We start from the raw sequence: 16,571 nt of genomic DNA, 5'->3' as shown, positions 1-16,571 counted from the left end.
ATACTTTACATCCAGTGTCAGGGCTCAGCTACAATAAAAGCTTATGCCAGAATAGACTGTGGGGAAATAAACTAATGTCTTTTGCAGCATTCTAGCCTCCCATGTTGATATCTATGGAGGAACTACATAGCTGCCATATTTGAGGTGACCAGCCAGTGCTGGAAGCATAGGACACAAGACCTAAAGAAGCTGAACTCAAGGCTGAAGGGGTGCTGAATGTCCCTCCTCAATAAGCTTTACCAAAACTAAAGCTGAGGCTGATGCTGTTCATGAAGCTTGGGTCAGATCTAATGGAGGGATAATATCATACTGGAGAGCTGACTCCACAGAAGAAAAAGGAACTAGTAGCATGTTAAATGGTATGACAGGTGGCAGTACCAAGGAGTTGATAAATATTGACAAAGTAGCTATCAGCATGGTGAGCAGGTGGGTGGGCACTGGTATTGATGAAGCTCTCAGGAGTGTGGTGAGTGGTGTCATAAGTGTCTGTTCTAATAAGGTATCAGTCATCAGGACTGATAGTGAGAGCTATTCTGATGTTTTTTCTAATGTGCACAGAAACAAGGGAAAAAGTTCCACAGTATACCCTTTACAATATTTTGGAGCAATTTCCTTTGGGCTAGCTTGAGTGTGGGCAAGATTTATTCAGGAGGAATAAGTCCCACAGTGAGAATGTATTTGGACTGCAGATGAGAACTGGCATTTATAGCAGCCACTAAGCAGTTATTTACAGCGTTTAAACATGCTACCATACTGCCTGAGCCAAGGAGTTAAAATAAATATCGGAGAACACTGAATTTTGCTGCCCTCTAGAGGAAACATTCCCAGGGACGTGGGTGGCACTGTGGGTTAAACCACAGAGCCTAGGGCAGGGGTCTGCAACCTTTAAGACACAAAGAGCCACTTGGACCCGTTTCCAAAGGAAAAACAAACAAACTGGGAGCCGCAAAACCATTGCGACATTTAAAACAAATATAACGCTGCATATATTGTTTCTTACCTTAATGCAATAATAATAAATAACATATAGGAGCCAATGCAAAGTATAATTAGTAAAAACAACAAGAACAAGTTCTTACTTTTTTGCATTGACTCAGGGGCATACCCAGGATCAAAACTAGGGGGGGGGGGCAAGCCATGGTCATTCAGGTTGTGACATTTCAGCACGGAAAGGCGAATGAAACCAAAATTTTAGGGAAATTATATATAATTATAGCAGTGCTTTATTACAGTAGTTATTACAATTATTTGCTTGGTTTTTTTTAATTTTTATTCTAGTTACATGTCTTATACCAGGGGTGGCCAACTCCCAAGAAACTGTGATCTACTTTCAGCAGTGATCTACCCCTGTTTTTGGGGTTCAGCTCAAAGTTGTTTTGGGGGGGTGTGGTGGGTGGGAGAGAGGGCTTCCCCCTCTAAGATAGGTTGGCAAGCGAACTAAGAAAGAAAGAAAAAGGGGGGGGTGGGAATGGAAAAGTGGGGTGGAAAAATATAAATTGGGGGTGGGGTGGGGTGGGGAGAATATCTATTAAAAATATGTAGTAGTTTAAAAAATAAAAATAAAGGGGGAAAATATTTTTCTTCTTTTTCCTTTTTTTGAAAACAAAAACAAAAGGGGAAGAGAAAAGAAAAAGGGGGATAGAGGGAGAAAAGGGTAATAATAAAAATTCAAATAGAGTGGCTGCAGCAGCTGTGGGGGGTGTTTGTTTTTCGTTTGTTTGTTTGTTTGTTTTAAAAATGGGATTTCTCCCCTTGGATTAAAAAAGGAGGGGAGGAAGAAAAAGAGAGGGGGGGTGGGAGAGCAAGGCAAAAAGCAAAAAACAGGTTTTTTTGGGGGGGGGATCGTGCCAGGCACTGCAGCGTGCCGGCCTCGGGGCTCCGGGCCCCCGAGCCACCCTTGGGGCCGTCGTTCAGCATGTACACCGCCCGCAGCGAGCGCTGGCGAAGCACCGGTTGGCAGAGGAGGTTTCAGAAGCAGCCCGGACGTTTTCGCCGCCCCCGCCCCAAAGCAGCTCTACTTCATCCTGTCGGCGACCATCACCGCCCTCCCGTCACGGCGACGCCTGGCCCGCCTGCTCCGCCCTCCGCACGGCCGCTTTGAAAAGGATTCCGCCCGACAGCGGCCGCTCAGAACAGGGGCCGCTCCAATCGCCGCCGCCACCTCCCGCCGCCTTTATTATCCCAACTCTTTCTCTCTCTCTCTCTCTCTCTCTCTCTCGATAACTCGCAAAGCCCAGCTCCTTCTTCTCCCCGCCCTAACACCACCCTCATTGGCACGTTCCCCTCAAACAGGAACAGGTTCCCCAGCGGCTCATTGGCCGGACGAAGCGTCGCTCTCTCGTGCCCGCCTCCCGCCTTCATCCTCAGTGGCTACCTCGGCGGTAAGGCCCTGGCTCCAAGCCTATGCGCCAAGGCGAGCGATCTGTCCTGCCAATCGGCACGCTGAGGTGGTAAAAGCTCAGCCCTCCCCACACGCTTATTGGTGTGAAGAAGTCGCTTCCTCTCTCTGGGAGTGGTCAAGGTGGACATCAATCTTGGGTCTGTCCTCGGGAACCCCGAGAGGGCTGAGAAAGACCGCCCAGCTGTTCAATGTTGATGCGGATTATTCATTGTTTTTTTGGCCCTTTAAATCTCCCCTCGTGGGTTTTTCCCTCGTGGGCCAAATCTCTGTTGCATTTTAAATGAGAAAGATGGTGCTGTTCCTTCAGGGGGTTTAAAATGCGAGCGTTGGCGAAGTCGGCGAAGGGAGCTGGGCCCGCCCTCAGGGCGTGAAGGAGGGAGGAAGGCTCATCCCGCCGGGCCAAAACAAACTTCGCCGCTGCGCCAGAGGTGGGAGAAGAGAGATGAAAAGGTCGGCGATGCCTTTCTCCCGTCAGCGCGGCTCGCTTCGAGTGCAGGAAACCTGCCTGGAAAGCTTCCCGCAGGGTTGCTGGCAGCGCCTGGCACGCGGGCCGGTTCTTGCCCCCTGCAGATAACCATTTAATTATTATTGAAAGGGCATTGAAAGGGGGCATGCCGGAGCCGCGGGAGACCTGTCAGAGAGCCGCATGCGGCTCCAGAGCCGCAGGTTGCTGACCCCCGGCCTAGGGCTTGCTGATCAGAAGGGAAAAAGGGAAAAAGAAGAAGGTTCGAGTCCCCTCTGGAAGCAGAAAGGTTCTCGAGGACATACGCACAGGAACTGGGAGGAGGAAAAGCAAAACTCATCAAAGGAAAGCTGCACAACCAAGACGAAGAAGCAGAAGAAGTAGAGGAAGGCATCGTAGTGACCGACGCGGAAGGAGAAGACGCAGTAGAAGAGGAAGAGGAGGAAGAACAAAAGGACTGACCCACATAACATACCCAGGACATTAATCTATATCTCTAGCTGAGTGGCAGAGGTAAAAAAGGGGGAACCCTTGGTTCTTTTTTAAACTACCCTTACTTGACCGAATAAATATGAAATTTAAAGCGATCAGCTGGAACGTGAACGGATTGAACAATAAAAAAAAAGAAATAGGATAACTCACACATTAAGAAAGCAGGACTGGGACATTGTTTGTCTCCAGGAAACGCATATAAATAAGAAACACGAAAGAGTATTAAAAAATGGGAAATTAGGATTAGAATTTATTACATCACACCAATGCAAGAAAAGAGGGGTAGTGTTCTATGTTAAAAAAAAATGGGAACCAGAGCTAGTCTGGAACGATAAAGAGGGAAGAATTATAATAATCAAAACAGTGGTAGAAGGGGAAAGATGGTTCTGGGTTGGGATATATGCTCCCAATGGAAGTAAGACTGCTTTTTTTAAAGAGCTGGAAAACCAGCTACTAAACTACTTGGGAGAAAGGATTATAATTATGGGAGATCTAAATGGAGTTACCGACCCCGAATTAGATAAAACAAAAACTACCAAGGGGGAAAAAAGGGATTATAAATTACCAAAAATATTCTCAGAAATGATGGAAAATTTTAACTTGATAGATGCATGGAGGCATAAATTCCCCATAAAAAAAGATTTCACCTTCTTCTCGCACAGACACCAAACTGCCAGCAGAATAGACACTATTTGGATGCCGAAAGAATTGATATTAATTACTCAAAAAATAGAAATTGGACCTCAAACACTCTCAGACCACAACCCCATAAAACTGATAATTGACAAAGGAAAACAAGAGAAAAACAAAAAATGGAGTCTAAATGTGTTCTTATTAAACAACGACAAAATTAAAAAAGGAGCTCAGGAGACAATGAGAGAATTCTTTGAATTAAATAACAACGGAGAGGTAGAGCCAAAAACAGTGTGGGATGCGGGTAAGGCTGTGGCGAGGGGGTACTTTATTCAGCAAAACATTATAAGCAAAAGAAATAAAGAAAAAAATAAGGAAGATCTATTAGAAGAAATAAAATCTAAAGAAAAAATACTATATAAAACTGGGAAAAAGGCAGTAGAACATGAACTTAAAATCTTAAGAACTCAGTATCAAAATATCATAGACCAGGAAATAGAGTACCAAATCCAGACCTGGAAGTATAGAAATTTCGAATGGGCCAACAAGCCCAACAAATTACTTAGTTGGCAAATGAACAAGAGAAGAAATGAGAAGATTATAAATAAAATTAAATCAGAAGGGAAGGTTATAAATAAGACAGAGGAAATTATGAGAGTTTTTGAAGATTTCTATAAGGCTTTATATCGAAAAGAAAATATACAGGATAAGGATATTAAAGAATTTCTGAATAAATATAAACTACCGAAATTACTACAAGAAAAAACCAATATGCTGAATAAAGAAATCACCTTAACAGAAATAAAGGAAGCCATCAAAAGTATGAAGAAAGGGAAGTCACCAGGGCCGGATGGGCTACCAATTGAGTATTATAAGAATTTGGAAGAAATAATAATAACACCAATGAAAGAATTAATGAATGACATTTTTAGGAAAGGGGCAATACCCTCATCCTGGGAAGAGGCATTAATTACGCTTATACCCAAACAGAACACAGATTTAGAATCCCCACAGAATTACAGGCCAATATCTTTGTTGAACTGTGATTATAAAATCTTCGCCAAGATATTGGCCAATAGATTAAACAACATTTTGGATGACCTAATTCATAAAGATCAAGCTGGTTTTATCAAGGGTAGACAAACAAAAGAAAATATCAGAAATATAGTAAATATATTGGAATGCTTGGAGAATAATAGAGGAAAACAAGCCGCAATATTGTCTTTGGATGCAGATAAGGCTTTTGATAGAGTCTCGTGGCAATTCATGAAGAAAGTTTTAAAGGAAGTAAATTTAGGAGAAAATATGGAACGGGCAATTGACATTATCTATGAAAAGCAGAAAGCGAAATTAATTATTAACAATAAGTTGACAGAAAATATTGACATAACAAGAGGGACACAGCAAGGCTGCCCCCTATCACCACTCCTTTTTATAATTGTACTATTAGTCTTATTAAGGAACATAAGGGAGAACGAGAGCATAAAGGGAGTGGTGATAGGAAAGAAGAGGCATAAGATCAAAGCCTTTGCCGACGATATAATTATAACCACGGAAGATCCTCTGCATAGCATTCCGAACACACTACAAGTAATAAAAGAGTATGGCAAATTGGCAGGCTTGAAAATAAATTATGATAAAACTAAAATGCTAGTTAAAAATTTGGAAGAAAGAGACAAAAGAGAATTAGAAGGATTAACCGGGATAAAAATCTCCAAAAAGTTAAAGTATCTGGGCATCCACATTTCGATTAATAATCTAGATTTGGTAAAAGAAAATTATGGGGAAAAGTGGAAAGAGATAAAGAAAAAATTGGACTTATGGTCGAAATTAAAAATCTCGTTATTAGGCAGAATCTCACTGATCAAAATGGGAGTGCTATCCAAAATGAACTACCTATTTCAAAACCTACCACTGTTAGGAGGCTCAGACCACTTCAAGGAATGGAGGAAAGACATATCCAGGTTTGTTTGGAATGGTAAAAAGCCGCGAATTAAATACAAAATTTTAATTGACCAAAGGGAAAGAGGTGGGTTCGGGCTGCCGGACCTAGAGCTATATCACGACGCAGCGGCAATATATTGGATTAAAGACTGGATTGAACTAAAGAATAATGACCTTCTAGACTTGGAGAGCGACGGATTAGGGTTCGGCTGGCATTGGTACCTCATGAAAGAAAAGATCAACAAACAAAATGTATTTATGTTTAACATCATCAGAAAATCATTGTTTACAGTTTGGTCTAAATATAGAAGATTCTTTGAGATGAAAACACCTTGGTGGCTTTCCCCCCTGGAGATCGTATCATCTAAAAGGAGAAATATGGAAATCAACTGGCCCACTTATAAAGATATCTTGGAGGAAGCAAACGGCGAACTGAAACTAAAAGATTATAACTTAATCAAAACTTTTTTAACCAGTTGGCTTCAATACTTTCAGTTAAACCAGAGATTTCAGGAAGATAAAAAAATTGGTTTTGAGAAAGGGAAATCGAAATTAGAAGAAATATTATTAGACAAGGAAAAGGATTATATAAAAAATTTATATCATATATTATTAAAATGGGAAACAGAGGATGAACAAATTAAAGAAACGATGATACGATGGGGGCAGGACGTGGGAAAGCCAATCAGGTTGGAGAAATGGGAAAACCTATGGAAAAAGGATAGTAAACTGACACCAAATTACGATATCAAAGAGAATCTTCTAAAAATGCAATATAGATGGCACTTGACACCTGTCAAGTTAGCTAAAATGTATAAAAATGTATCCAACCAATGCTGGAGATGCAAGAAGGAGGTAGGGACTTACCCACATATGTGGTGGTTTTGCAAGGAGATCAAAGTATTCTGGGAGAAGGTGTACATAGAGATGAAAAAATAATCAGATATCCCTTTAAGAAGAGTATGGAGACCTTTTTACTAGGAATGGTGGGTAATGAATTTCAGCCAAAAGATAGAAAGATAGTCTTGTATGCTACGGTCTCAGCGAGACTATTAATAGCAATGAATTGGAAAACACAAATTATACCAGAAAAGGAGGATTGGCAACTTAAAATGTTAACATATTACAATCTGGCGCAAAAATATGAAGAGTTAAAAGGAACAAGTAATTCAGAAAGAGAGGAAAATTGGAAACCATTAAAGGATTATTTTAGCTTACAGGTAGGGAAGACCAGCCTCCTGACAGACTAGCAAAGACCCAAACAACCGAGATTAATAGACTATGAATAAAGGAAAGATCATGCGGACAGAGGAAAGAAGAACAATCAGGCAGTGATGGGTAAGCTGAGAAGTCAAGATGGGGGGGAGAGGGGGGGAGGGAACGCAGAGATAAGAGGGAAGGGGAAAGAAGCTAAGCGGGAAGAAGATGATACTTTGTAATAGTCTAATACGTTTTGATAAGCAGTTTGCAATTTGATTGGATATGTAAAGTGGTTACCTTTATGTTTTTTTTTCCTTTTCCTGCAATGTGCTCCTTTTTTTTTTTTAAATATTCTGTAATATGTTGAAATAAAATAAAGTTTTTTATAAAAAAAAAAAAGAAAAGAAAAGAAGGTCAGTGGTTCGAATCCCCACGACGGGGTGAGCGCCCGTTGTTTGGTCCCAGCTCTTGCCCACCTAGCAATTCGAAAGCACGTCAAAGTGCAAGTAGATAAATAGGTACCGCTCCGGCGGGAAGGTAAATGGCATTTCCGTGCGCTGCTCTGGTTCTCCAGAAGCAGTTTAGTCATGCTGGCCACATGATCCAGAAGCTGTATGCCAGCTCCCTCGGCCAGTAAAGTGAGATGAGTGCCGCAACCCCAGAGTCGTCCATGACTGGGCCTAATGGTCAGGGGTCCCTTTACCACAGCCTGCTCATGTGACCAGCATGACAAAGCCGCTTCTGGTGAACCAGAGCAGCGCATGGAAACACCGTTTACCTTCCCGCCGAAGCGGTACCTATTTATCTACTTGCACTTTGATGTACTTTCGAACAGCAGGAGCTGGGACCGATCAACGGGAGCTCACCCCGTCGCAGGGATTTGAACTGCCGACCTTCTGATCAGCAAGCCCTAGGCTCTGTGGTTTAGACCACTGTGCCACCCGCACCATAATAGGTAGTTCATTATTTTAATTGTTTTATTTCTTATTTCAGTTGACTATCCACACTGAGGCACCCAAGATAGTTAACAGCAATAAAACATACAATTCCAACAAAAAGTACTATCAAAACACATAATCAAACAGATAAAGACTGAAGTGAATGAAAACAGCCTGCTAAAGTAAAAACCAGCAATCAGCACCAAACTGCAATCTATGCAGTAGTAGGCTATTAGGCATGGATGGGCAGATTTTTAATGCTAGGGGGAAACCATAAGCAAAAACCTAAGGAGGAGTGTTTCCCAGCTTAGGTGCAGTCATTGAGAAGGCCCAGTTTTGTACCTTCCTCTTATATCAGTTACCGGTAAATACAGACTTCCACTAAAGATGGCAGACTGAGGGGAGCATCCCCCGCTTTCTGGTAGATCCCAGGCTACCCCAAAGCAGGGCTGCCCAGAAAACCCCCAGGAGAAGGAAGAAAAGTAAGGAGACATGTAGGAAAGGAATTGAGAAAGGTGTGTGTGGGGGTCTAGGTTGAGGCACCTGAGGACATGCGAGAGGGATCAAGATTGTGGTGCCCAGGAGGGAAGCCTGAAACGGTGCTCTCTCCCAATAGGCTTCCCCCTGAGGAGATGGCCATCGCCTTATCCCTTGAGCCCTGCAGGTCTCCCGGGACAGTTTAACCACCACCAGGTTTGTCCATTCTAGTCACTTTGGAGTGAAACCTCTCCTGACTGGCACCAGCCTCAGTGCGCATGTGGGGGGGGGGGAGGCAAAACCAGACAGGTCTCGCCCCCCAGCTCCCCCACTTCGGGACCCAGGCACCAGAGCTCCGAATCCAGCGTCCCGATCGCTGGCCAAACTTAAAAGCTTTACTTTTATTCCCACCCCCCTTTTCTCTCTCTCTCTTTAATATCCCCTTTCTTTTTAAATTTTACCCACTGCACACCACCAGCTGAATTGGGGAGGTGGGGGAAGGCTGCAGCACCTAACCCACCAGGAGAGCCAGAATCACCTGGCCAAGGAGAGGGAGGTGCCAACCAGCTAAGCGCCCACAAAAATAAATCAGTAAATAAATAGTCTCCACATGTACAGTTACTGGCTGCAAGCCACCTGCCAGGCCAGGGAGAATAGAGAAGGCTGGTGATGGGCCAAGGAAAACGCCACAAGCCAGCCACCATTATTTCTATTATTTTGAAACTTAATTTTTTTCTGCCTCTATGATTTTATTTCTTACACATACATCCTTTATTTTTACTTTGTGTGTTTGTGTTTACATATACATATTTTCTATTTTTTTAATTTCCATTTTTCTTTTACTTTTAAAATCTCCTTCCTTTTACTCTAACTTTAGATTATCTCTCACCTGTAACTGATGTGCACCACCCACAAAAGAAACCATTCCTATGCTATCTCATCTTTCACTCTTCATTTTTCAACTTTCATTTTTCACTTTTTAAATTTTGTTGTTTTTACCTCATTTTTATTTTTTATTTTTTTATTTTACCCTTGAATTTTAACTTGACTCTTTGCTTTTTTTTTACTTTTATCTTAATGTCCTAGACTTATTCTTATATTTTTATCTTAATTTTTATTTTGCATTTTTATTCTCTCTCTCTCCACATACACCTCCCTTTTCTCCCCCCCCCCCTCTTCTAGATGTGTGTGTGTGTAAAATCCTCAACCACCCTTCTCTCCTTTTGGCTTTACTCTTGTTTGTTTTTTGTATGTTTCCTTGTTTGTCCTTTTGTTTGTTTGTTTATCTTTCATCTTGTCACCATTGTTGATGCAGCTACCACAGTCCAAGAAAAGTTCTTAAATCAATAGCAGGAGCTGAACAAAGGCACAGAGAGAAGAGGCGAATATTGAAACATTTAAGGCCCATAGCCCATCACTACACTGGAGAAGAACACTGAGATATAAGAAGAGAAAATAAACTACCGGTATCTTCAGAAGTACATCTGGACATGAGAAACAAGCTAGCCGACCTTGAGAACCGCAGCAAATGCTACAACATCTGATTCCACAACTTCCCCAAAGAAGAGGAGAAAAAAGCCCAGCAAGCTTCATCATAAACTATGGACCAATGGTACCAAGCAGTATGGGAAACAGCCCTACTAGAAAAATTAACCAGCAACCTAAAACTAGCACGGGGACAAACAGAAGAAGACACCTTCACCCCCGTATGGTCCCCCTTCATCGCACACGCAGCCCAACAAGACAATGACAAAAACCTACCGACAGCATACAAATCAATATGGCTAACCTGATCCAAAACACCCACCCACCCCACTCACACAGGAAACCAAAGACCATCACAGCCAATCACAAATGAACAATCAAACCCTACGCCAATCACAACCTCTCACCGCCAAAGAAACACAAGCAAACAACAGAGAACCAACACAAGCAACGCTGATACCAAAGCCTACATATATTAAGGAAAATAGAAACATCATCTCCCCACCCCACCCTTCCACCCATCCCACCCACTTCCTTCTCCCCCCTCTCTCCCTAATGTCTCAACCACTAAAATTGATCTGTAAAAATGTTTTATGGAAAAATATGAGAGACATTATAACTTTGTAAACCAAGAAAATCTTTAATAAAGAAAAATTAAAAAAAATAAAAATAAAAATAAACTAGCTAAAAAAAACTGTTCCCAGACCTGGAGCTCAAAGTGGATGATGTGGAGAGGGCACACAGGGCTCTAAGACCTATGCCATAAACTACCCCCCCCCAACCTCAATACGTCATAGTATGCTTCACCTGCTACAGGAAAAAAGACAAAATCTGTAACAACCTCAAGAAGCTAACCACCATAGACATGGGAACACTCCCATCATGACCCTACAAGATCTCTCCCAATAAATCTTGAATCAAAGAAAAATATCTACAGCCTCGTATCTTACTTCCTCAGAAAGCAAGACTAAAGTACCAATGGGGCATAATAATAATAATAATAATAATAATAATAATAATAATACCCCAGCCACCCTGGGTGACTCCCAACATACGACTAAAAAAGAATAAAACTTCGAACATTAAAAACTTCCCTAAACAGGGCTGCCTCCAGACTTCTTCTAAAATTCAGATATTTGTTTATTTCCTTGACATCTGATGGGAGGGCATTCCACAGCATGGGCGCCACTACCGAGAAGGCCCTCCGTCTGTTTCCCTGTAACCTCACTTCTCACAGTGAGGGAACCGCTAGAAAGCCCTTGGCTTCCCCTTCCACCTCATCAAAAACACCCAAACAATGCAATCATGGCCACCAACAAACCCAAAGAACTGCTAAAAGGCCTCAACCATGGGCGTACCCAGGGGGGGCAGCAGGGGGCAGCTGCCCCCCTAGAAGCCAGCTGCCCCCCCCCGAAGCAAAAATGATCGGTGTCAATCATGCTGAAGAAGAAGCAGGGCGGGAAGAGAGGAGCGGAGAAGAAGGGGAGGCAGTGGAGGAGGAGGAGGAGGCTGCTGTCCCCGCCGCCCGAGTTCCTCCCTTTGCCCCCCCCTTGTCCAAGGCAGCTCCTGTCCCGGAGGCGAAGGAGGAGCGGCTGTTGTGCCTGTCACGCGCTCACAGCGGCGGGGACTGCAGAGCCGCTCACTGTGCTGCCACCGCTGCGTCAGGCTTCGCTCTTCCCTCTCGCGCCTCCCTCAGCCTCCCTCCCTCCCTGCCCGGTTCTCTCTCTCTCTCTCTCTCTCTCTCTCTCTCTCTCTCGCCCTTGCCCCTCCATCGGGTGCCTGCGTGCCTTTGCCCCTTCCCCTTCTCGCCCCTTTTCTCTCCCCTTGCTCCTCATATTCCCTTCCTTTTGCGCTGCCGGTCTCCTTCAGCCTCCTCCTGTTTCTCGTTCACTTTCTGTCCCTTTCCCTTCCTCCTTTCCTGCTCCTCTTTGCGTCCTTTCCATTTCTTCCACCCCAGCCCCAGATATATTTCCTTCAGCCTTCTCCACTCCACCCTTCATACTTTACCTCCTTTCTTGTGCCATTGCCATTTTCCTCACTCAACTTTTCTTTTTCTTTTCTTTTCTTTTCTTTTCTCCCCTCCTCTCATTCCTTCGTCGCTTTCTCGCCTTTTATTGTCTTCAGCCTGTGGTCTGCTGCCCCTTCATTCCCTTTTCCCTTCCCCTTGGCCCCCAGGCAGAGACCCAGTCAATGACACTTCCCTTGGCTACTGCTTTCTGAAAGCAGTAAGGAAGCTTTCTTTGGTGAAAACTGGGGTGGTGGTGACAATCAATGGGGCTTGTGCATTTCATGGAATTGTAGAGTTGGTCCAAGTACCCCCCTGCAACGAAGAAATCTTTTATCCAGCATGGGGCTCAAACCCACAAGCCTGAGATTGAAAGTCTCCTACTCTACCAGCTGAGCTGTTCCCCTGAGGGCTAGTGCAGGACATTTTGCTGCCTGAGGCCAAGGATGAGAGTTCACCCTTCCCATCCTATGCATTTAGTAATTTATTAGGTTTCTATCTCATCTTTCCCTCCCCATACATTTCTCTTTCCCCCATTATCTGTGCAACAGGCCTATAGAAGAGGTTAGGCCGTGGGTAGGCAAACTAAGGCCCAGGGCTGGATGTGGCCCAATCGCCTTCTAAATCTGGCCCACGGACGGTCCGGGAATCAGCGTGTTTTTACATGAGTAGAATGTGTCCTTAAAATGCATCTCTATGTTATTTGGGGGCCTGCCTGGTGTTTTTACATGAGTAGAATGTGTGCTTTTATTTAAAATGCATCTCTGGGTTATTTGTGGGGCATAGGAATTAGTTGATTTTTTTTATTTCCAAAATATAGCCTGGCCCCCCACAAGGTCTGAGGGACAGTTTGCTGCTGAAAAGGTTTGCTGACCCCTGGTTAGGCTAAGAGTCTGGGTCTATGAGTGGCTTTGAACACTGCTCATCTTGATCCTCTAACCACTAGACCACACTACAGAGGCCCACCAGACTGGCAGATGAACCTTCACTGCTAACAAAACAGAGTCCATCGCTGCAACAGGTTGGCCTAGTGGGCACAGGGCAGGCTGCATGGCACTCACAGCTCTGTGGAGCAGGCAGGGAAGGAGCATCACTGCTTATTTCACAGTTGAGTATGGCAATCCTCTCTGTGCCAAATAAATAAGCTTTTACTCATTCATCCTCTTCCTTCTAAAGACCTTTTTATCTCCCCAGGCTTTATTAACCTCTGCCTAACCACCTGCACATAGATTGTTTTCAGTACTGCCTATTACTGTTTTTAAAGTATCTGAAGTATCTGGTATCTGAAGAAGTGTGCATCTGGTATCTGAAGAAGTGTGCATGCACACGAAAGCTCATACCAAGAACAAACTCAGTTGGTCTCTAAGGTGCTACTGGAAAGAATTTTCTATTTTGTTTCGACTATGGCAGACCAACATGGCTACCCACCTGTAACTGTTTTTAAAGTAATTTGTATTAGTTCTTATAAACTGTCTTGGGAATTTTGAATGTAAGAGCAGGTGCATAAATATTTTAAATACAGTGGTATCTCTACTTACGGACGCAATCCATTCTGGGGTGCTGTTTGCACCCCGAAAAGTCTGTAAGTAGAGCGCTGCTTCTGTGCGCCACGGGAGGCAACGGAAACCGAGGCTCCGGCGCCTCTGAGCCAAGTGCAGAGCGCCTCTTCCTCCCAACCGCCAGCAACCCCCACAGCAAAACCTTCTGGGATTGGCAGGGCGGCGGGGAGATATTCTTAGACGTTGGCTGGGTCCCCGTCTGTTGGCTGCTTCTCCGTTGGGAGTCAAGAAGAGAAACCAGGGCGCCTCTGAGAATGTGCAGAGTGCATTTCTGTTCCCGCAGGGCAGTAAGTTCACAGCAAGACCCAAATGATGATGGTAGTGGTGATGGTGCGAATGTAAACCTCACGGGCAGGGCCTCAGAATGACGAGGAGATGTCCACTCTACCGACCGAGCAGAAACGTGGCCCATGTTTTTTTTCGGGGGGAGGGGGTCCAGCATCTCTCCTGCACGTGTCAAGGTTCACGGGGTAGCTAAAGGCAGTTTGGATATGTATGAAGCCTCTTTGGAAAGGGGCAGTTTCAGGTACTGCTGGGGACAGAGGGAAAGCGGGGCATCTGGCCAGCTCTGTTGGAAACGGGGGATGGGGTGGCGTCAGGGCAGGACTTTGGGGGCAGAAGTCCATGACCCCATTCATAGGAACAAGCAGGACCCACACTATACACAGCAGGGCTATCAAAGCATTTTCCCCCCTACATTTTTTTTTCAGAAGCATTTTTTTCCGGCTCAGCACCATTTCCCCCCCTCTCCCTCACTGCATACTCCCTCCTCCCTCCCTCCTCCCGGTGCAGCCATTGGCTAATATCGCTGAGGCACAGGCCAATGGGCGGGCAGCTCTGCATGGCTGAGAGCAGGAAGAGGGATGGACTGAGCTGGCTCAGCGCCATTTGCAGCAGCCAACCATATCCGAGCCTGCTGCCAGCTGTTTCAGGTAATCTGTGCGTTTTTCCTTTATTTTTTTAATAATGGATGTGGATGGGGTCTGGATTGAAACAAAAGTTTTGAGCAAGTTTTCTTCAAACCCAAGAAAAATGATATTAGTATAAGACATGTAACTAGAATAAAAATTATTTTTTTTCAAGCAAATCATTGTAATAACTACCGTAATAAAGCACTGCTATAATTATATATAATTTTCTTAAAATTTTGGTTTCATTCACCTTTTCCGTGCTGAAATGTCACAACCTGAACAACCATGGCCTGCCCCCCCTAGTTTTGATCCTGGGTACGCCCCTGGCCTCAACCTTGACCCCCACCCCACCCAAATGGCAATCATGAACCTGACAGGAGAAGACAACAATGGAAAAATGGAAGACAGCTGGGGGAAAGTTGGAAGGAAAAAAGAACCAAACAAACAAAGCCAGTGTGGTGTAGTGGTTAAGAGCGGTAGACTCGTAATCTGGGGAACTGGGTTCGCGTCCCTGCTCCTCCACATGCAGCTGCTGGGTGACCTTGTAACAACCAATACCATCAATCCAGGAGAGAATGGAAGCAGTATTTCCAGTAAAGAATAATCCGACTCAGCATCTGAATTTAGACAAGTGAGATCTAGACAACATGCACAATATGACCCTCCCAGGCGCAGGGGCAGAGGGAAGAACAGGTAACCGTAGTTAACCTGTCAAGCCGTATACTTTCCCCTGCTGAGGTGAAAGTGCTTAGTCTAGGTTTAAATTTTGCTCCCACTCAAAAGTACTCAGCCATAAACACTCGTATTGACATGTATAAAATGATTCGACAACTTAAATTAAAATTACTATTTCAATCTAAAACTGACATTGTGGATTCTAGTACTCCCTTCAAAATCAAATCAACCTTTATTCCTCATAATCAGGACTTCAGGATAGAAGCTTTTTATCACGAAATATTGAAAGATTTAGAGAAATTGGAAAAACGTCATATCCCCACCCGATACAATATAACAAAAGAACAACAAGAAATAATAAATAATCTGGCAAGCGACCGTTCAATTACGAAAAAACCTGCAGACAAAGGAGGTTCCATTGTCATAATGGACACTTAATTATTGTGCGTCACATCGTCAATATTCCATCTGATTGGACTTGCTTTCATCTATTAACATCTGTACATATCATCTGACTGGATCTATTTTCGTCAATATCTACAGGAGCCTGGCTAAAGACATTTAAAGACTGAAATTGTCCTGTTGTACCAACTTGAATGAGTTTTCTGTTTGTGGCTTCTTTGTTTGACTTTTTGCATTGCTTTCTTGTTGATTGGAATACCAATATAGAATTCTATACGTGGAATGGTTTAGTAGATTTGTGTGCGCCGTTTCTGTGCTGCTGATTGTATACTGATTTAGCTGGGTGACCTTGGGCTAGTCCCACTTCTTTGAAGTCTCTCAGCCCCACTCACCTCACAAAGTGTTTGTTGTGGGGGAGGAAGGGAAAGGAGAATATTAGCCACTTTGAGACTCCTTCAGGTAGTGATAAAACGGGATATCAAATCCAAACTCTTCTCTTCTTCGTCTCACAATGCTCCAAAATGACATACACACACACTTTCCAAACCAAAAGAAACCTCTGACAAAGACAACAAGACCCATTGACCTCACACTCCGAATGCCAAATGCATGATGAAAACCACAGCCAGACGTGGCAACCAGACACTTACCCAAATTGACAGACTGGTAAAATCCCCCATTCCCTCTCCACCCCTACCATGCCCACCCATCAACCCCCATCCCATCCTGTCCCCCCACCACTCCAAAACTCACTCTCAATCCCTCTAAACTCCCCCCACCCCAACCATACATCCCAAACAAAAACCTACTCACTCCCCCACTCCACCCCACAGACCTACCCCAAGTATCTCCCCCACACAGCCTGCCCCACTAGACCCCAGCAACCCTACAAAGCCACCCCATACTGAAAGAATGCAGCCCCGCTTAATCATACATATAGAAGCACAACACAATACTAACCAGAACAGTACTCCCCAGCCCATCAA

Source organism: Lacerta agilis, chromosome 11, assembly GCF_009819535.1.
Source record: "Lacerta agilis isolate rLacAgi1 chromosome 11, rLacAgi1.pri, whole genome shotgun sequence".
Taxonomy (NCBI): domain Eukaryota; kingdom Metazoa; phylum Chordata; class Lepidosauria; order Squamata; family Lacertidae; genus Lacerta; species Lacerta agilis.
The sequence above is the reverse complement of the archived record's forward strand: the minus strand, read 5'-3'. Positions refer to the sequence as shown.